At 40.9% G+C, this 21,170-nt stretch overlaps 1 protein-coding gene and 1 long non-coding RNA gene across 3 annotated transcripts in view; one reads left to right on the forward strand and one right to left on the reverse strand.

Moving 5' to 3' along the window:
- Nucleotides 1-12,198, reverse strand: part of csrnp1b (cysteine-serine-rich nuclear protein 1b) — a 30,960-nt gene extending 18,762 nt beyond the window's left edge. Inside the window, exon 1 of the mRNA XM_041189065.1 lies at nt 11,674-12,198. The gene's annotated coding sequence lies outside the window, so the exon portion shown is untranslated. The remainder of the gene's footprint in view (nt 1-11,673) is intronic.
- An 833-nt stretch (nt 12,199-13,031) lies between these two features.
- On the forward strand, nt 13,032-20,843 carry LOC121279161. 2 transcript variants are annotated; one of them, XR_005943335.1, is made up of 2 exons: nt 13,032-13,075; nt 19,571-20,843. It is a non-coding gene; the product is annotated as an uncharacterized LOC121279161 (long non-coding RNA). The 2 variants fall into 2 exon arrangements; XR_005943334.1 differs by lacking the exon at nt 13,032-13,075 and adding an exon at nt 18,292-19,105.
- The last annotated feature ends 327 nt before the right edge of the window (nt 20,844-21,170 follow it).

A 21,170-nucleotide genomic window follows, 5' to 3' on the forward strand; every position in this document is an offset into this window, starting at 1 on the left:
TCAACAGAAATAACCCAAGCTTCAGTTATCAAAGTATGTTTCTCCCATCAGCTTCACCTATCATTCAAGTGGAGGCTAAAAGGTTTTGCACATTCTCTCAGTGATTGCACTATACAGAATAAGGTTGAGTAAATACAATAGGGAAAAAAAAGTTTACAAGCTGACAAGTGAACATCTATTAAAACTGCTCTGTGTTTACCTGCAGTGTTACTTCAGTCTCATGTCATTTCGAAGGAAGAGATTTGAACGTATACAACAAATGCGCAAGGAAAACGGTACAGAACCATACTTTTAAATGAGATATTTATGGATGTCTTTGCAATTATTTCAGAATGACACGTTTACAGGATTAGCTGGATATTAAGAACATTTTAATTTCTTAAGACTGACATGATTGAATTCGGAGCAAGTTAAAGGTTAAAGCGGTTTAGTAACAATGCTGCATCAAGTCAACACTACTGATCTATTTCTAATGGGTCAAGAAGTGATGGGCAGTGAGATGTTGAGCTGACCTAAAGCTAATATTTATCTGTTTTAATGTAAATTTATTACACTGTGTACCATAAAACAGAACTGACGAACTGGTGTGATATTAAAAAAGGTTTATATTTAGATAGCACCTTTCACGACCTCATGATGTCCCAACATACTTTACAGATAAATTAAGTAAAGCATGGTCCTGATTGTAATGTAGGAAACAAACAGCCGACTTGAGCAAGATTCACAAATGCAATGAGATAATCTCTTCAAAGGCAATGTTGACAGATAAGTCCAACGCTGGGGCAAAGTCTCCTACTTTTCTTCAAATGGTGACATGGAATCATTTATGCCACCAAACATGACAGGCAAGGCCTCTGTTTAATTCTTCATACATAAAACTACACTCCCTCTGTACTGCAGAGTGTCAGCATAGATTTGGTGCTCAAGTCCCTAAAGTGGGGCCTGAACCTACAACCTTCTGACTCAGAATTAGTGATATCACTGTGTTAAGATTGATTCACATTGTACCTACTGCAGCCACAGAGTGTGATTGTGGTGGAGGATAGAGTTCAAATTTGAGGCAGCAATACTGCAGACCTCTCTGACCTCCATCATGTTAAGCTTCGAATGTTGTTGTGCCTGCGAATGGTGAGCATTTGATCATATTCCTGACTTCAGCCATGTAGACGGTGCTGAATATCAAGGTGGGGGCATAGTTTTACAGCATGGAAAGAGGCCCATCGTGTCCGCATCGGTCATCAAGCCCCTATCTACTCAAATCCCATTTTCCAGCACTTGGCCTGTAGCCTTGTATACTATGTCATTTCAAGCGTTCATCTAAATACTTAAATGCTGCAAGGGTTCCCACCTCTAACACCCTTTCCGGCAGTGAATTCCAGATACCACCACCCTCCACTGCTCTAAGGAAAACAACCCCAGCCTATATAGGCTCTCTTCATAGCTGAAATGCTCCAGCCCAAGCCACATCCTGGTGAATCTCCTCTGCACCCTCTCCAGTGCAATCACATTCTTCCTATAGTGTAACTGCACACAGTACTCCAGATGTGGCCTAGCATTTTATACAGCTCCATCATAACCTCCTTGCTCTTGTATTCAATGCCTCGACTAATAAAGGCAAGTATCCCATATGCCTTCTTAACACCTTATCTATCTGTCCTGCTGCCTTCAAGGATCCATGGACATGCACACCAAGGTCCCTCTGATTCTCTGCACTTCCTAGGGTCTGACCATTCATCATGTACTCCCTTGCCTTGTTAATCCTCCCAAAATGCATCACCTCACACTTTTCAGGATTAAATTCCATTTGCCACTGTTCTGCCCACCTGACCAGCTCGTTTATATTGTCCTGTAATCCAAGATTTTCCTCCTCACTATTTACCACATCACCAATTTTCATGTCATCTGCGAACTTACTGATCATATCTCCTACATTAATGTCTAGGTCATTAATGTACACTGCAAACAGCAAAGACCCAGCATCGAACCCTGCGGTATGACTGAACATAGGCTTCCAATCACAAAAACAACCTTCGACCTTCCCCCTCTGCCACTAAGCCAATTTTGGATCCAATTTACCAAACTGCCCGGGATCCCATGGACTCTTACCTTCTTGACCAGTCTCCTATGCGAGACCGTGTCAAAAGCCTTACTGAGATACCAGTAGGAATGTCACTCATCACCAAATAACCAACTTCTTCCATTTGTATAACCATATATAGTGTTAATATGGACAGTCAAGTTAAGCTTCTGGCCAATGATGCATCTCAGGATGTTGGTGGGGGATTTGCTGATGGCAATGTCTTTGCAGATCAGGTGGACACGATTGCAGCTTTCCTTTCTAGAGATGGTCACTGCTTGATTAATATGATGTGCAAAGGCTACCAGTGCTTGTCAACCCAAATTTGGATGCTTCCCAGATCAGGCTGTAAACTGGCACGAGCTGCTTCATTATCTGAGTAGTTGCAAATGTAGCTGAACGCTAACATCAACAGTGAAAAGCCTCTCAATCTTATGATCTTAGAAAATCACTGAGCAACTGAAAACGGTTGGGCCGATGATGCTGCCCTGAAGATCTCTGGCAGTGATATCCTGGAACTGCAATGATTGACATTTGGTCACAACCATATCCCGTGTGTCATCAGTTACGATTCCAGCCACTTGAGTGGTTTTGCTGGATTCCCACTGACCTCAGTTTTGCTTGGGTTCCTTAGTACTTTGTTGAATTCAGATTTCATGGCGAGGGCAGAGACTCTCACCTCTCTTCTGGCCTCCAACTCTTGCATCCATGTTGGGATTAAGGCTACAATGCAGTTTTGAACAAGTGGCTTAGGTGGAACCCAAATTTAGTTGTTTGATCAGGCTTTTGGTGACCAGATGTTGCTTGATAACACTATTACTTTTTCCATTGCTATGTTAAAGATTGAAGCTAGTGCTGGAGGGGGGTAATTGGCCAGGTTAGATTTTACGCACTTTGAATTGTATTACTGTGGACTCACTACCCGCAATCGTGCTGCTGACTAGCATCCTCATTACAATTAAGAACTTCAAACCATCTCTTCTATTCCATAAAGAGCTCATGCCAAAAACAAGCAGGCAAGACAGCATCCAAAAAGAAAGTGAACTGTCAACGGAAATCTTTCCAAAGTATCACTTTTCCCCCCCCCCAGAAGAAATACTAACATTTTACGTTTTATCTGACACTAAGTGACAACTGGGACAAGGCAATTCCCTCTGGTAATGTTGGCAGTCAGTTCTTTCCTTCCTGGCTTTAATCCAAAACAGATGGAGCCTCTTGGTTCACATCCTATGGCTTGTGGAAAAATAGGTAACTTACTGTCGGACCTATACAAAAATGTTCCATATATACATATACCAGAAAATTGATTTTTTTAAAAACATAAATTGAATGGTTTTTCAAAATTGGGAACCTATCAACTCAAGTTCTGAAGTGCTGTAGTAACAAGGGCAGAATAAATGTTCCATAGACACTGCCCTCTGGTGGTGCAGTGGAAGAAATTACAACATCTGCAACCTAGTTTTCACATTCACACAGAGGATGAAAAAAAATAGCTTTGTACCCTGTCTCCACTGCCAAAGAACATTCTGTTCCTTGGCTCCAGCTCTCCCTCATTCATTCCATTTAAACTGTCTGTTTTAGTAAAAATAAACAGTGGAACAGATAGAACCCACAGGAATTTTCTGCTGGCTCTATGACTCCCACTCAGCTTGGAACAGAGCATTACAAGTATTTCACCCAGATGGGTTTAATATTCCCTTTGTATGAAGGGGGTAGTAGCATGGCAAGGGAGAAGGAAGAGTGGAAGGCAGTGCAGCTTAAAGGGGCACAGTCAGCTGGGATCAATTCCTTGCTCACTTTAACAAGGAGAAAGTATGTAGAACCACATCACATCCTCAAGACATCCCACAGCGCTTCACAGCCAATTAACTTTCTAAAGCATAGCCACCATTATGTAAATAAACATGGCAACTACACTTTGCACAGAAAGATCCCACAAGCAGCAAAAGCGAATTTGGGTGGTGGTCGAGGCAAGAGTTCAAAGAAAACTACAGGGCCTCAGTTTAGCATTCCACCCGAAAGACTGCCAATGTACTGCACCCTCAGTACTGCACTGAGCCATCAGCCAAGCTTAAGTCTCAAGTCTTTGAAGGGTACTTCAACCATCTGGGCCAAACTGATGGTTAGTTTAGCAAGAGGGAAGACTACACTGACAATACATAACTTGGCAATGAGATGCTACATAACTTGGCAATGAGATGCTAAGTCATTTTTAGTCAGGGAAGTCAAATCAGCTTTGAAATAATAGAGGTGGTGAGACTCAAAGAACCATACAATTGAGCCATAGAGGCTAAAATGTCTTTGGTCAATGCAGAGTTACCTACTTTCAGACAGAGTTGGCAGTGGAGGAGTTGGATTCAGTAACCCTGGGGAAGGAGAGAAGGGGATGCGGAAAAAGGGTGGGACAGAGTTCAAAGAAACAAAAAAGTTAGGATCCATCCCATTCAAATAATCTCTGCACATTATTGTGGACTTTCCTGCAAAGTTGTACCTCTACGAGGCCCAGCAATATTGATTAGGCTCAAAAAGAAAGCTACCACATGAACCAGGAACTATAAGTATCCAATACCCCTGAAAGTATCCCAAGAAACCAACTATTTAATCACACACACCAAACAGTCCCAACACATCATCTGAATGCACATGGACCATACCCTAGTAGCCTGAAAAGAAAGAAATTTAGGGCAGAAAAAGAACAAAGGACATCCAATCCAAAGCAAAGGAAAATGAAAAAAAGAAAGCCTCCTGCCTTCAACAGTGTGATACAGTGCAGTAATACACTTTAAGTTTCTGGATGACATTGATACAGTGCTTTAAGTCATCTGAACTCAAAGATACAATGCAGCCTTGGAACATATTCCAAGCCATGTGGAACCCGACAAAACGCCAAGTGCCTTAGAAATGATCGAGTGAAGAGGCTGCCTCAACTCTAGAAAGCTTGCCTTGTGTCTGCGGTACAGCAAAATGAAAACCCCTTCCAACCAATTCAGATCCAATCATACCTTGTAACATTATGGTCAATGCACTTTAGTAAGAGCTCTGGTTTAGAATAGTTCTCTTCTGTCACTTGCACATTGCCTAAAAAAAAAACTGGTCTTTCCACGGGATTATCAAAATTAACAAAAAGTAGAAAACCGTCTTTCATTATTGTCACAATACATTTCCTCACTCCTCCTCGGGTGAAATTATATGTGCTTCCATTGAATACCAAGGAGACACCTTTCGCCTCTAGGAAGCTCCCTCCTGTTTAGCCTCGACATTGATTTGCATTAATTCCCTGACTTGCAGTAGAGTATGTCTCTAATAAAATTACATCTGTTTCAGTAAAGTACCTAAAATGAACCCCAGAGCAAAAAATTGAAAGTTTACATGTTAAATCAGGCTCCACGTTAAAAGCAGTATGCTCCTCCACACCTCAACTGAATAGCATAGTTTTAAGCAAAGTCATTTGACTTACTTTTTCATCAACCTTTCCTCCTCCCCTCCTATTTGTTTCAGTTGCCTTGGCAGTTTCCTCAGTGGCCACCTTTGCCATTGCTTGAAATCAGCAGGCTGGAACAAGGGATGTTTTCACTTCTGCCTTTTTAAGCTTCTTTTCAACCTCTAGATCTCCAACCCTCTGCAGATGAAATGCTTTGTACCCTCACAGTACTGACATCTATCACAGATGGACGTTTTTCCCTCCTTTTTCTCCCGTTTACCCCATTTCAAGCAAGCTGGTGGATGGCTGACTGTAAGAGCAGAATACAACATTACACCAGACCCTAATAATGCCTTCAGACAATATGCATATTTTCCAGGGGAGGACTGGTGATGGTGTGGAAGGAAGAGGGAGTAACAAGGTAAAATAGCTTACATTCATGTAGCACCTTTCATAAAATGAAACATTCCAAGGTGCTTCACAGGAGTGCAGCCAACCAAAAAGTGACACCAAACCAAAGGAGAAATCAGTACAAATAACTGATGTTTTACTATGTCAAAAGCATTAGATAAAACACAAGTTGTTGTTATCCAGAGCAGTCCTCATTTCATGAGTCATGTGTAAGTAGCAGGGTAGAAACTTCTTTATTACAAAAAAGCATGCTCCCCAGATGTCGAATGTGCATGTACACATACAACCTGACTCTTGCCATCAGGGCACTATACAGACTTGTGAGCTGGCATCCACACTGGAACTCCACAAGATCTGCTAATCACACAAAGCTGGGTTAATGCGACAAGGTTACAGCATCACAGTCAGGCAATTAAAACTGAGAACTGCAATAGCATTCCACAAGAAAATGGGTTTCATTTTCCCCCAACTGGCAGGTTGGGAATCAGAGTTGAACAAGAGTAAAGAAAAAAAAGGAGGTAGACGAATGGGACGCCCAGAACTCCCTATAACTCAACTCTTTTGAAACTGAAGGTTCTGTCAGCAGCAAAAGGTAAAACACTTTGTGGAGGTGTGGCTGTACAAGTAGATAAACCTGTTTCTATTTGCACAGGGAAGCTCGTTCCCAGCTGTCGATGCATTCACTGTCGGGTCTCCAATTGTGAATTCTCCAGTCGATCAAAAGAAAAGGCAGTTTATACATCATGCACCTGCATTATAACATTTAAAAGCAAATGCCAGCCTAGTTTTTAAAAAAATGATAGAAAAAGAAACACGAAGAAAAAAATCCATATGACCGATGATTAATTTTATAGTTTACCACCTTCAAATAGCTTCATAAATCACCTGCCTTTAAAGCACCTAGCATGCATTTTTCATTAAAAAAAACAATGGAAAGCACACAGCAGCCTGCAGACACAGCACGCCAAGGGAAATACGTTCTATTACTGTAAACCCATTTACAGAACCATAAACCTGAAGTGGTTGGGAAATTTACTGTGGTTTTAATAAAACTACAAATGATGCACAATTCAAGTGCCTCATCACAATTAAAAAAATATTAGAATTCTCTGACTGGTTCTATGCAATGGTTCTATGCATTGCTGAGCTACACAGGGCAGGAAAGACTTAGATGTGGTCTGTATTGCGTCTGTTCATCACAAATAGGTCAACAATGGAGTAGGATAGGCCTTGTACAAGTCAGTCTTCAGCACCCTTGTACTTGGGGGAGAAGAAATGAAGTCAGGATTCCTGACCTGCTTGTTAACCCAAGAGCAATTCCTGGGAGATTTGAGGCACAAACTAAGCAATTATTGCACACTCCTATGGACTTTGTGCAATTAGATACAAAATGGCCAATCATAAACCAGAGCAAGTCCACTCTGGTTGCAACCCTTTGCTGTCCAAAGTGGTCTGGTGTGAGACTAGATTCTTTGACTTGAGGTTGGGGGAGGGGGGAATTTAAAGTAATGCAGAAAAGCTTTATATGATGCTACTGGTGTTGAGTTTAGTGCACCAGTGAATATAAAAATACAGTAAAGTAAAATGGTAACTGTGCATGCAGAAAATTACACATCTGCTTTTACTTTAGATTTGGTGGGGGGGAGATGCTGGCAGTGGTAATGTCACTGCGCTAGTAATCCAGAGGCCCAGGCTATAGGTTTAAATCCTACCAGGAATTCAAATTCAATAAGTAATGGTGACTATGAAACTATCATTGATTGTTGTAAAAACCCATCTGATTCACTAATGTCATTTAGAGAAGGAAATCTGCCATCTTTACCTGGTCTGGCCTACATGTGACTCCAGACCCACAATAATGCGGCTGACTCTTGACTGCCCTCTGAAAGGCCAAAAAAGCCACTTAGTTCAAAGGGCAATTAGGGATGGACAACAAATCCTGGCCTTGCCACATCCCAAGAACGAATCAAGAAAGAAAAAAACACATTTCTGGTTTTCTTCAACCCTCGTGGAGCTCTTTAGCTAAATGTTGGCTTTTCAGGGGGGCAACAGTCCCACCAAACACAACTTACAGCTTTGTGGTCCAACTCAAGGAAAGGAAGCAATCCCATGACCAGGAATACTTGCTTTACGTTATGCTTTACTAGGTCTCAGAAAGATATCCAAGCACCTCACATACAATGAGCCATCTACACTGGCAAATCATTTTCACTCCTTCTCAGGATGTTGGTGTCACTGGGAAGGCTGTCATTTACTGCCCATGTCTGAGAGTAGTTAAGAGTCGTTCACATTATGGGATAGGAGTCACAAGTAGGCCAAACCGGGCAAGGACACTAAGCTCTTTGCCCTAAAAGAACATTAGCAAACCAGTTAAGTTTTACAAGACAACCTTTCATAGTCACTTTTACTGATCCCAGATTTTTATTTTAAAATTTTAAAAAATATTGAATTATGGAATTTGAAATCACTTTCTCTAGATTACTAGTTCTGTAACATAATCAGTGCACCACAATGCCCTGCATGTTCCCATTTCCTCCCTGTGCTAAGTCACAAAGAGATAGCTAATCTGTAAAATGGTAACAAGTTACATATCATTAAGCTACAATGTCATACAACAACCTTCTAAAAATGAAAATGCATGAAGATCCTCAATAAATAGCCAATAGCTCATCTTGCAGGCCACTATTCCTTTCAGAAAACTGACACACTTAGCAACAGAAGAGAATGTGAAAGCCAATTAAAGGAAACTTTATGTTGCACCTCCTATTGTTACGGTCAGCAGAATTCTTCCCCTCCATCTCTGCCAAAAAACTGCACATTTTCATTTCTACTGCACAACAAAATGACTCTCTTGTTAAGGCAGCTGGCTCTGAACCAACCAGCACGAGACTTCAGTTCCTTTCTAACCTACTCCCTCCAGCTGTGCGCGCCAAACAGGAGGGAAAAAATTGCCAAATTTAGAATATATAAAAGCAATTTGCAAAAGAAAATTGTTAAATGCATAGGGTAGAACATAGGAGGGATGATTGAAGAAGTGAGGAAGGGGCTGGGTGGAGAGAAAAGAATAGGGGTGGGAGGGTGGTTGAAGACACAGTATTTCTACTGAAACAGATTGAACAGTACTCCTGGGATTAATAACTATCATGCTCTACTGCTGATTAATTATTTAGTCAGGCTAAACTGTAATTACAGCTGTTCCTCACAAGGTGCCACAAACACATCTTACAAGCTATCCTGAGCTCCACACCACCCTAAATTTAAAAGCAAATACTTTCCCAGCTCACTTATTTTACTATATTTAGCACGGGCTACTTTTGAAGTCAGTCTTGATAAAAGCCCATCAGTCTCCCACACTGGCGAGATGCCACTGATGGCATGTCACAACAGAAAAGGCCGAAAACTTCAGTAACTTGAAAATGGGAAAACTTCAGATGCTTCACAGGGGCATAAGGAATGAAATTCTAAAAAGGATGTTGGGTCAAAGAAGGGGATTATGAGGAAGGGTGGCTAAATGTTTAAATGAAGAGGAGGGTCTTAAAAGGAGGGAGAGAGAGAAGAGGCAGAAATGTTTAGTGAGGGAATTCCGCAGCATTAGATTTAGGTGGACAATGATGGGCTAAAGTCCTGAAAGAAAAGTTGTAGCATAATTCCAGTGACATCCCCAGGCCCAAATTTTCATGGGCCTCAAAACTGCTGCCAAAGGGAACCTCCTTTAGGCCTTCAACAGGTCTTTATCTGTACATGTGACCCTTGTAGAGAAAAACATGGAAAGCAGCATCCATCGACTGCTTGTCTTTACTGAGTGCAACAGAAAAACCTTTGAGTCCAAACTCACAGCTAAAATATTTCTGATCTAGAGAGATGCCCTGAAAGGAGATTTTGAAGAATTGAAATTCTTGGAAGCCTTTAAAATGTACATTCCCCAGAATCTCAAACCACAAAAAACATGAACTTTCAGCAATTTCATTTAATCCAGGCAAAGATTTACTAACTTTTTGGCAAGAACTTGCACATTTAAGACTGTTGATGTTATTTTCACAATGAAAGGATTAGTCCCAGCTTTAAAATTACAGTGTGCAAGAAACTCCCAAACTTTAAAAAAAATACACTAGGCCACATCCAGCTCACTCTCTCTGCTGGTCCCACTCTGGCTGACTGAGTTTGACCCACTCTCCCCTATCAGTACTGCAGCCTACAGAATGTTACTCCCATATTCTGGAATATACTTCCTAAATATCCTTGCCATCCATCCACAAAATCCATCTCAGCAACCAGGCCTCCACTCACCCTCCACATTTCTCCCAATTCTTGCTTTGGTGTCTGAATCCTCTTCACCACAGCAAGGTGTCTTAGGACTTGTTTTTCTTGTTGCTTAAGTTAGGGGCACTATATAAAAGCAACTACTGTTGTTACTTTACCTTTTGATCAATTCAATCACCAAACTGTGGGTGAAAAAAATAAACTTCTCACAAGTAAATTAAAATGTGACTTTAAAAAATTGTTGAAGCAGGATCTTGCTGAAAATTATGCTTCACAATTAAACCTCTCTCCCCCACAAAAAGACAAGTTCATCTCAACAGAAGAAATGTAGGCGGTAAAATGGAATTGAGATAGAATGGAAAAAGGATGTGGATTAAGGAGATGGAAAAACCATGTTTAAAAAATATGCACAGCATTCCTGAGGAACAGACCAGCCAACCTGCTACAGAGAACACAACAGAGAAAAATTCACAGTGATTTGTTAATTTGCACAGTGGAACTGATTCAGTTATAAGAGCAGACACAGCATGGATCTTAGCCTCTTCAAGACCGATCATTATCTCCCATCACTGTTGACTGAGGCGGCTTAATTAAGCTCCTTTGAAGTCAACCTTTCAAATACCTCTACATTACACAGACAGATAAAACAAAAAAAAAACTTACAATCAGAAACATGTCTGTGAAGATATTACTTTAAAAATGATCAGAGTGCAGCAGCACTTCATTGAAGACTAGAAGATCACTACTGTTTGCTGGAAATTATCTTAATAGATAAGACGACTCATTATGTATGGCATATCTGGAATTTACAAGAGCTACATGCACTCCGGAGGTTTACTACGTTTGCACCGATACTGATAGTATGGTCTAAACCCTTCTTTCAGTTTGTTCCTTCAAAAGATACAGCAAGTTAAAATTATATCTTGTATTAAGGAGCACAAATTTTAAAATGGAAATGTATACTGTATTACAGAAAGTATTCAGTTAAAGTAACAAGTATTTTCAATAAAAGGAAAATTAAATCTGCTCGGAGTGCCTGTGTAAAATGAAATCTGCTCAGTGTGTAAAATGAATCTGCTCATAGCGAGTGCGGGTATATGTGTATTTGACTCTGCTACACGATGCAGTACTTCAACTCAGCATAAACTCAGACATCCTACTACTCCAGGTTACTAAGGCAACATATTTTTTCTGTCTAGCAACTCGCAGGAACAGTCTGAACCTACTGAATAAGCACTTTTTGGAACAAGAACAAAATTGCATTCAGTCTTGACCAGACACAAATAAATATATATTTTATGCAGATATACAGACATTTAAAATATATAAATATGCATTCATTCCACAGCTACTTCACATTAAAGCAACACTGTAACACCCTATCTGACAAGTAGTGCTACATACATACCATCCAAGTTGACTATCTAACTCCGCCAGGCAGACTGCATACCAGAAATTCTATGAAATCTTATAACATAAGGAGAGAGAGAAAAAAAAAACTTACCTCTTGAGAATTCTCAAGGTTTGATAACCACCATTAATTTGAAGGAAAATTGAGGACGGAGACTTTTTGAAAAAATAATTTAAAATAAAATAGGTTGAGAGTCGGATGTCTCTTTTTAAATTAAAAAAACAAAAAAGGTAAATTTTATGTTCTCATGTTAGACAGGTCAGGGTAACTGGGGGAGTGAGCTGTTGGGAGTTGGTGGTCCCTGAACCTTCACAGGAATGGGGAGACACTGGAGCTGCTGAGGAGCGGCGGCTCCAGCTGCTGGTTGCTTTAGACGCTGCCCCCGGGGGCGGGGGGTGAGAGAGGTGGGGAGGGGAGGGGGGAAGAGGAGGTTAGCGGACTTGCTGCCGCTGCCGAAGAGCGAATGACAGGGAGCGGTGAGCGCGAGCTGCTGCTGCTCCTGTGGCTCCGGGCGGACTGGAGGGGACGGAGCTACAGCTTGAGCTTCGCCAGTGACTGGCTCCCAGTGAAGTGACTCAGTCCTCCCATCCCTCCCCTCCCTCCCGGGCTCGCTCTCCTTTCTCTCGCCACCCAGCGGAAAAAAAAGACTCGCTATGAAGCTGACGCACGCTCTGACAAGCTCCAGCCCACTGCTTCCTGTTTCCAGCAAAACCTTTTTTTCTCTCTCTTTAACGAAGTACATTCATTGTTTTTTTTAATGTTGCATTTAATAGTATTGGAAGGCCCCCACGATTTTTCAGGTAATCTACGAACCAAATTGTAACGTAAAATGAATTGTAAAATTAAATTCAAACAAATCTACTGCAAATTGTCTTTAAAGTTGTAAAGCAAGATGCGTCTCTTATGGTTGTGCAAAGCCCTTTATTTCTTTCCCTCCTCCCCCTCACACAAAACATTATGAGAACAGGCTGTTGGCACTAAAGGTCAGATTAAAGTCTCCGCAGCCTGTCTTTTTTTTTGCTCCAGCCTTTATTAGACTAATGCAACCAATAGCTTGTCAGAATTTGGCTAGGATCCAAAAAAAGAGGCACTGACTCTTTTATGTGTCTCTTCTGACATCACCAGTACGTGAGGAAAAGAGGTTTCTCTCTCCACTTGTTCATACATTGAGGAAATGTGATAATTTTTCAGACTCTCAAACTCTTATGTCAGATTACAAAATGCTGAAGTAACAGAACTGGAAGAGCATACCATTCGAAGACTCCGCACTTTCCCATATACAGTTTGTCGAACTCAACGGCACAGGGAGTTGTTTTACACTTTCAGCTCAATCTTTTCATTTGCTCACTTTTTCCAATAATGTCAACGGGGCACTTGTGAATTCCCACAACAAGCTCCAAAAATTTCTGCAGGGAAGGATATGTTGCATGAATTATCGAACCTTACAGCAAGGAAGAAGGCCATTCGGTCCATCTTGCCTCTCTGGGCAATGCTGGTAAACCTGGTATTTATTGCTATCCCGAGTTACCCTTAGGAAGCCGGTATTGGAATTTCATCTCAACCCATTGCAGTTGTTGTGGTGAGGGTCCTCCTACATTGCTGTTAGTTGAGTAATTTACATATCTTTGACCCAGTGACAATGAAGGGACTGTGATATAGGTTCATATCAGGATGGCGCATGACTTAGAGTTGAATTTGGAGTTGATGCTGTTCCCATGACTTGTGTTGGTTCTTTGAAAGAGTTATCTAATTAGTTCCATTGTCCTGCTCTTTGCCTGTAATCTTCCAAATTCTTCCTTTTCATGTTTATATTTCTTTTGAAAGTTACAACTAAATCTACATTTCAGACCTTAACAGCTCATTGCATAAAATAAATTCTCCTATGATTGAGTATTGGAATTTTACATATAAGGTCCCAGAAGCAGTCAAAAAAATGCTGCTTTTGGAGCATTAATAAACCATGTACCTTAATGATTGTTTGCAATCCCAGAAATCCTAGAAAACTGGTTCTTTGATTTCAGTTTTCCTCTTGGGTTCTTCTCTCAAAGACATTGCCTTCCAAGAAGCAGCAGGGCAAAATCCTGGCCATAAAGTCTGGCTGCAATTTTACAGGGTTTTGGTGAGAACACTCCTGAAGTGCTGTGTACAGTTTTAATCTCTGAACCTAAGGGTAAACATGCCTTAGAGGGGGCACAATGAAGGTTCATAGATTGATTCCTGGGATGAGAGGGCATTTTGGTGAGCAGACATTGAGTAGAGAGACATTCTTTTAAGTTTAGAAGAATGAGAGGTGATCTCATCGAAACTCATATAATTCCGAGAGGGCTTGACATGGTAGACTCTGATAGCTTGTTTCCCCTGGCTAGAACATTAACTTAGGATATGGGGCATTAACTCAGGATATGGGGCTGGCTATTTAGGACTGAGATGAGGAGAAATTTCTTCTCTCAGAGGATTGTGAATTTTTAGAGTTCTCTACCTACCCCAAAGGGCTGTGTACGTTCAGTTAAGTATATTTAAGCATGAGATCACTAAATTTTTGGACCTAAGGGAATTAAGGGCATTGGGAATCAGGCAGGAATGTATAGAGTTGAGGTCAAAGATTAATTTATCTTATTGAATGGCAGAGTAGGTGTGAGGTATTTAATTGGATGTAAAGCACTTTGGGGTGTCCTGAGGTCATGGAAGGCACCATATAAACACAAGTCTTCCTTTTTTAGAATAATGCAAGTCTGTTGACTGGTTGAACCAGTTTTCTATATATAAAAATAGTAAGCAAATATTTTCCAATGAATAATCTGTAGCAATACATGCTCAGGTGAAACATCCACAATGAGAAAGATCCTTTATTTATGCTCATTTTTGGCACTATACTTCAGCTTTCTTTATTAGCCAGCGTCAGAATCCTTTGCATCCTGTAGAAAATGTAACAGCAGAAGGGAATTGGACATGCATGGCAACAGCTGTTGCTCATTCTTGGAATTAACTGACACATAGGACATCACCAGCTAATTATGTAGATATGGGAGACTTATACATGTAGGTCACTCAGCCTCCTAGAATCTGTACCATTCAGTCCAAGAAAAAAAAACTTGCATTTCTATATTGCCTTTCCTGGACCTCAGGAAGCCATAAAATTAATTAGAGCCAATGAAGTACTTTTGAAGTGTAGCCACTGTTGTAGTGTAGGAATTTCAGCAGCCAATTTGTACACAAGGGTTCACAAATAGAATAGAAATGAAATGAATAACCAAATAATCCGTTCTTTGGTTGACGGAACAATCTTGGCTAGAACAGTCTAAGGGCTCGCCTGCTCTTCTTCAACATTACACACTCAAATCTTAGAGTGAGGCTTGTGCCAAGTTTGTGCTGCACAAATGAGCGTTACTATTTAGCTACGAAGGCTCTCAGCTATGCACTTTCTAACAGGGTCACTAGGCAGTGATCATAAGGGGGGGATCTCCAGTTCACCATTGTCTTCCCTGAGGCCAACATGGCCCCCATCACTGGCCCAGCTGAGATGGACTAACTCAACAATGGCCAGGAACAAACTGAGGAAATTCCTGCTTTATTGGCTCATTTGCACATTCAGCAAATTCACAAAAGGAGGAATCATGGGCATTCCAACTGGGATTTTTTTTTCACTCTTCATGTTATTCAGATTAGAATTCAGTGCTTCTTCCCTTTCCAGTCAACTGTTACTTGAGAAACGGAAGGGAACTTTTTTTTAAACGTAGGGTGGGGGAACTGGAGAGGAAAGTTATAGACTTTCTGTGTGAGAGGTGTTTCCTTGTTAGGAAGTCAGAGCCTGTTAAAAAAAAAGGAAACCTTGAACAAATTAGGATGATATAACAGCAGTGGGGACTGAATGTTTTATTGCTTATATTGCATATGAATGGTTTACTGCTCAGTCTGTTTTGAACTAGACAATTAAGCTTGAGTCAGAAATTTGTATATCGTGAATGGATGACAAAATTCTGTGTAGTAAAAAGTCACAACATCTCCCATCAAATAATTCTGTGTATTATGGTGACAAGATAAAAAGAAAGTGAATTATTGTAGTGCCTTTGAAACCCTCTGGACATATCAAAGGTAATGACTTTTGAAGAGTAAACACTACAGTTCTGCAGACATGTGACAGACACAAATAAAATGAGTACCAGAATAAAGAACTTTGATTTATAGAATATATTGCTCATTCTGGCTTTCCCCCATCCTACTCACTCTTGCCTCCTCCCATCCTGATCATCCTGGCCTGTCCCTATTCTGCATGCCCTGACCTATCCTACACCCACTGGTGTGCATCCTTTCGGCTCACTTTGGCTTGCCCCATCATATTCACTCTTGCTTGCTGCTATCCTGCTTGCACTTAGCTGTTCCAATCCTGCTTGCACTGCTATGCCCCTGTGCTCTCAATCTGACCTACCCCTATGGCCTAGCCCTATCATTCCAACTGGCCTGGCTCACTAACCCTCTGGCTGTATTTAGATTTGTATGCCAATGACACAAGTCCTTTTATTTAATCTCCCAGTACATGTACAGCACTCTGCATTAAACCAGCCAGCCTGTATCATATTACTAGCCTAACATATCTGCTAATGCTTTAGGGACAGCAGAAGAGCCAACAGAGATTTGGGGAAGACTATTTATACTAATGTGGATTCAATCCAATAATTTTGGGAGAAGTTTTATTTTCAAAACTTTTTAATCAGTGTTTGGAAGGGATAGTTTTATTTTTTTTTTAAAAAAGCTCTTCATTTCCACCAGCCTCATTTGTCTTCTTTGTGTTGCCAAGTTACTAACAAGATTCTAAAAACTAAAAGAAAAGTTGTGAATTGTCAGCTACAGTGCAAGTGTCGCCTGTTTATAATCAAAGGCATGCTGTTGTTAAAGAGAAAACCCCCATGTTGTTCAATGCAGTTCACATAACTACTGGCATTATTTGACAGACTTTTTTTCTCGATAATATAAATTTCATTGGAACGTGCCCTTGTTTCTAAAATCAAAGTACTTCTGTCACATAGATTCAGAACAAAATTCATACACAGAAATTCCACTGCATCTTGTTTTCAGGCCTAAACTCTGTTTCATTAGAAAGGTACAAACAGCTTCCGCCACCCCCACCACACATCTTAAACCAGCTTATATTTCAACTCTTTCTTGGACTCGAACTCAAGTTCTGTCGAAGGGTCATGAGGACTCGAAATGTCAACTCTTTTCTTCTCCGCCGATGCTGCCAGACCTGCTGAGTTTTTCCAGGTAATTCTGTTTTTGTTTTGGATTTCCAGCATCCGCAGTTTTTTTGTTTTTATATCAGCTATCCTTGCTGGTTTGGTGACTTTAAGAGGTGAATAGGAGATCTAAATAAACTAGGGAACATTTGATCTAGGGTTGCCAATCCTCCAGGGTTGGCCTGGAGACTCCAGGAATTGAAGATCAATCTCCAGGACACTGCTATGTGCAACCCTGGAGAAAAATCATTGGAACATTTAAACAGATTATTTTATTTTGTCATTTTCTCTGACATTTTCCCTTTACTAGATATAAAATTATTGAAATTGGGGGGGGGGGGAGCAACAACTGTCTGGGTGAATGCCAAGCATCATCCAATTGGGTAATGAGTCTTTTTGCTTTCCAACTGGTGTAGGAAGGCAGTGCATCACAAAGATGAATGTGTTTGCTGACTAATGGCTGGAGTGAGGGGGCAAGTCATGTGATGAAACCTCCAGAAATACATTTAACTATAGTTGGCAATCCTAATTTGATCTAGGATGTGCATTGAATTATCTGATCTCATCAGGGCTGCAGTAAGGTTGTGTAGATGTGGTCTCAGCATCAATGTGTACCTGCCCCCATCACAATCCAGTATTACCTGGTGGAATGTTAGGTGTGAATGTCAGATGAGATCAGTGCAACATGATCTATGTAGACAACTTAAATACCATTGCACTGTCTGACTGTCTGTTATGACCATTTTAAAATGTCTGTAATGTTCCTTGATTGTATTGAAGCACCTCAGGGTGTCACATGATCTATGTGGAAAATTTGGAACATTATTGTACTTTTTGTGATGGCCATTTTGAAATGTTTTGTAATGTTCTTTCATATATTTAATGAATAAACTATAGTTTTTTTGGGGGAGGGGGAATTGGGACCAGGCAAAGCTCTGATGCTTGGACTGGGCTGGTCAGCCTGCTGATTTTCACTTTATAAAGGAATAATTGGCAATTGAGCAGTGGGGGGAGAGGAGGGGAGGGGGTTGCCTGTGGAAAGCAAGGAACCAAACAGTCTCTAAAGACAATTGGCAAGGTTAGAGGTAAAGCAAACTCTTTCGATGTCTTGTTTGGCAGATGACCCACCTGATATGGTACTAACAAAACAGAGAAGTCCAACTTTTGATTCCCATTCTGCGCTTGAGTTAGCTGATTTCAGTCGGGAAGAGACGGGGGAGGAGGGCGGGGGTTAGGGGGTGCGCTACAGTTATGCTTCTTGCTGTCAGTTTAAGAGGGCGATGCTTCCATAGAGAATGGATGTGTATGCGGTCCCAAGGACTTTATTTTTTTGCTATGCTTCAAGTGACACAGAGACGACTTGCTCTCACCCCACTCCCTGGGGAGGACATCATTAAAAATAGACGTAAAGCATTCTGACATTCGCAAACCCCTGTTTTCGAAAGCATTTGTTTCGTTTTGTTGCTTATCTCTTACGAAGTACGTCCTCCCTGGGTTGTGTAACAACGGGTTACAGAGATGCCTGTAAGTGGAGTTGCCAGCAGACAGAACAACCTCGGGAAATGATGACTAGGAGTCTTGCGATAAGAGACAACGTCATTTACTGCCTGACGAAATTGCAGACAGGAAGGGAAGTTTCCCACTACAGTACAGAATCTCAACAACCTGCTTCATACATAGCGTTCAGTTGGCCTCACTTTTGATTAAGATTAAGGGGCCCCAATCTCAGGACGTGAGCACACAACTGTCATGATCTGGAATGCACTCACTGAAAGGATGGTGGAAGCAGTTTCAGTGCCAACTTTCAAAATGTTTACAGGACTGTGGGCAAAAAAAGCAGGAGAGCGAGGTTGGTTAGGCAGCCCCCTGCCATACAGCACTTTGGATCAAATGCCCTCCTCCAATCCTGTCGGGCTGACACTCCAATGCAGTCATACCTTGTCGGACAGTGCCACATTTTTGCCCAAGCCTCCTGACTGTGCTGTTTCACTATAGCACCAGGTATTGTCCAAGCGGCTATTTTCTACACATTTGCTCACCTTCAGCTTTCGACTCATTGGGCCAGTGTGGTAAATGTACTGGAAATGCCACTGAGTCACATTTCCCCTGGTTGGGGGAAATCCAGAACAAGGGAACACAGATTTAAAATTAGTCCTGGACCGTTCTGGATTGAAATCGGGAAGTGTTTTTTTTCACACAAAGGATAGTGGAAATCTGGAAACTACACTTCCAAAAGGCCATGGATGCTGGATCAATTAAAATTTTGAAGACTGAGATTGGTATAATTTTATTCGGTAAGTTAATGGATAGAACCAAAGTGGATAACTGGGATTGTGGTACAGGTCATCCATGATCTAACTGAATTTTGGAACAGACTCAAGAGGCTCAACAGTCGACTCCTGTTCCAGTGTTCACAAAGACTGAGAAGGTTTTAGGGCTTTGTCCCATCTGCGTTGAGATTTCCCTGAGGTAGACGTAAAATTGCTGATCTCAGCTGAATTGGTTTGGCAGAGATACAATTATTGCACCCAAAATAATAAAAAGCAGTCAAGCTTTAATTTCTTAGGAAAAGTGAATATGAGAAAGGCAAGTGAAGACAAGACTAGGATCAGCCCTGATGGCTGGATAGGCCTTAGTTATTGTGGTGCAGTTCTGTGCTCCACTCAGAAGCCCTGGGTTCAAGGCCCATTCTACGGTTTTAACACATAATTTGGGCTGACAATTAAATTCATTACTAATTGAGTGCTGTATTGTTCCAGGTGTTGCCTTTCAGATCAGATGTCAACTGAGGCCCTGATTGCACATTCAAATGGCCATAAAATATCCTATGGTATTACCGGAAGAAGGGCCAACATTTGTCTGTCAAACAACACCACCAAAACAGACTAACTGGTCACTCATTTGTGGAATCTTGATCTGTTTGCCTACAAAAGTACAGTGACTTCAATGACTTAAGTAATTTATCAGCTGTGAATCATAGTGGTGTATACAACAGATATAAAAGGTAATTCCGCAAGTCTTTATTTTCTTTTCTCCACAGATATTTATAGTTGTAAGGACAGTCAACGTGAGATGAAAAGAAGGGGATTTAAATAGAGGGTATGGACAGAATGTACAAATCTCTCAAATACTACTTATAAAACTCCTAAGTTACCAAACAAGAAATTTATGACCACATTTTTGCATATTTTCCATTCCACCATATACAGACAGGACAACAGCAGCTAAGCAGTGAGTCACTGTGTTAACCAAATCACATAGTTCTGACTAGGTTATAGGGAATGGATAAAAGCCTGTGAGATCTCACTTCTGCTGTTCATGCCATTACCATATCTAGTTAAGGTAGTGTGTAAGGCTGTGTTCTCTTCATTACTTGATCCATGCTGAGTGAGCAGTTGAGATGACAGTGACAGTGGTTCACTTAGTTTCACTGACTGCCTGGATTAAGGAGTAGAACATCAGTCAAAGTGTTTTGCGCCTGATTGTGAACTAACAAGGCTTGCACCGTATGTGGACATTGGCTAAAGATAGTAGCGGGTTCAGCTGCAATGCATCATCTCCAATCAGAGTGCTGATTTGCATTATCAGGGCCAACAGCAACAAACAATAATAACAACAAAGACCAACAAGACCAACAGCTTACATTTATACAGCACTTTAATGTAAAGAATGTCCCAAGATACATCAGCGATAGGCATGAAGAATAATAATAGGTTACTGGACAACTAGTACCTGTGGAATGATTCCTGGTCTTATCTTGAACTCAAGTCCTTCACCAACATGGTTGATTCTTAACTGCCTTCTGCAGCGACTAAACTAAGTCACTCTGTTGTAGGAAACCACTATTTGAAGAAGACACACTACCAGCTTCTTAAAGGAAACAACAGATGGGCAATAAATTCTGAGCTTACTAGCAACACACACATTTCAAGAATGAACGTATGAAAATAAAAGGAAATCACTTACATACTTGTAAAGGTGTTTTATCAGTGCTTCTTTTAAAAGGAAATAAACCCCAAAGCACAGAATAAACATTGCTTTCATTATTTACGCCTACTCTGAGTCAAAATACAATACAGAATCATATTAGCATGATGCCAAAAAACAGTATGTAAAAACAAGACTCAACTTCAAATGTGGTTTGTTCCGTTTCGTCAGTTCTACCATGAAAAGAGGTTCCCTTTGTCTCTGGCTCTGCTACAGAGTTTTGCTTTCTTACAAATACAAATGAAAATGACTATTCACTTTTAAAACACTGAATGTGAATACAAATATGAAAAATATCCCAGCCCTGAATTCCCCACAGGTTTTGTTCTGAGAGTATGTGTTAAGATCATATTCCTTAACAGTGCTCTCCAA

This window comes from Carcharodon carcharias, chromosome 6 (genome assembly GCF_017639515.1).
Source record: "Carcharodon carcharias isolate sCarCar2 chromosome 6, sCarCar2.pri, whole genome shotgun sequence".
Lineage (NCBI taxonomy): Eukaryota > Metazoa > Chordata > Chondrichthyes > Lamniformes > Lamnidae > Carcharodon > Carcharodon carcharias.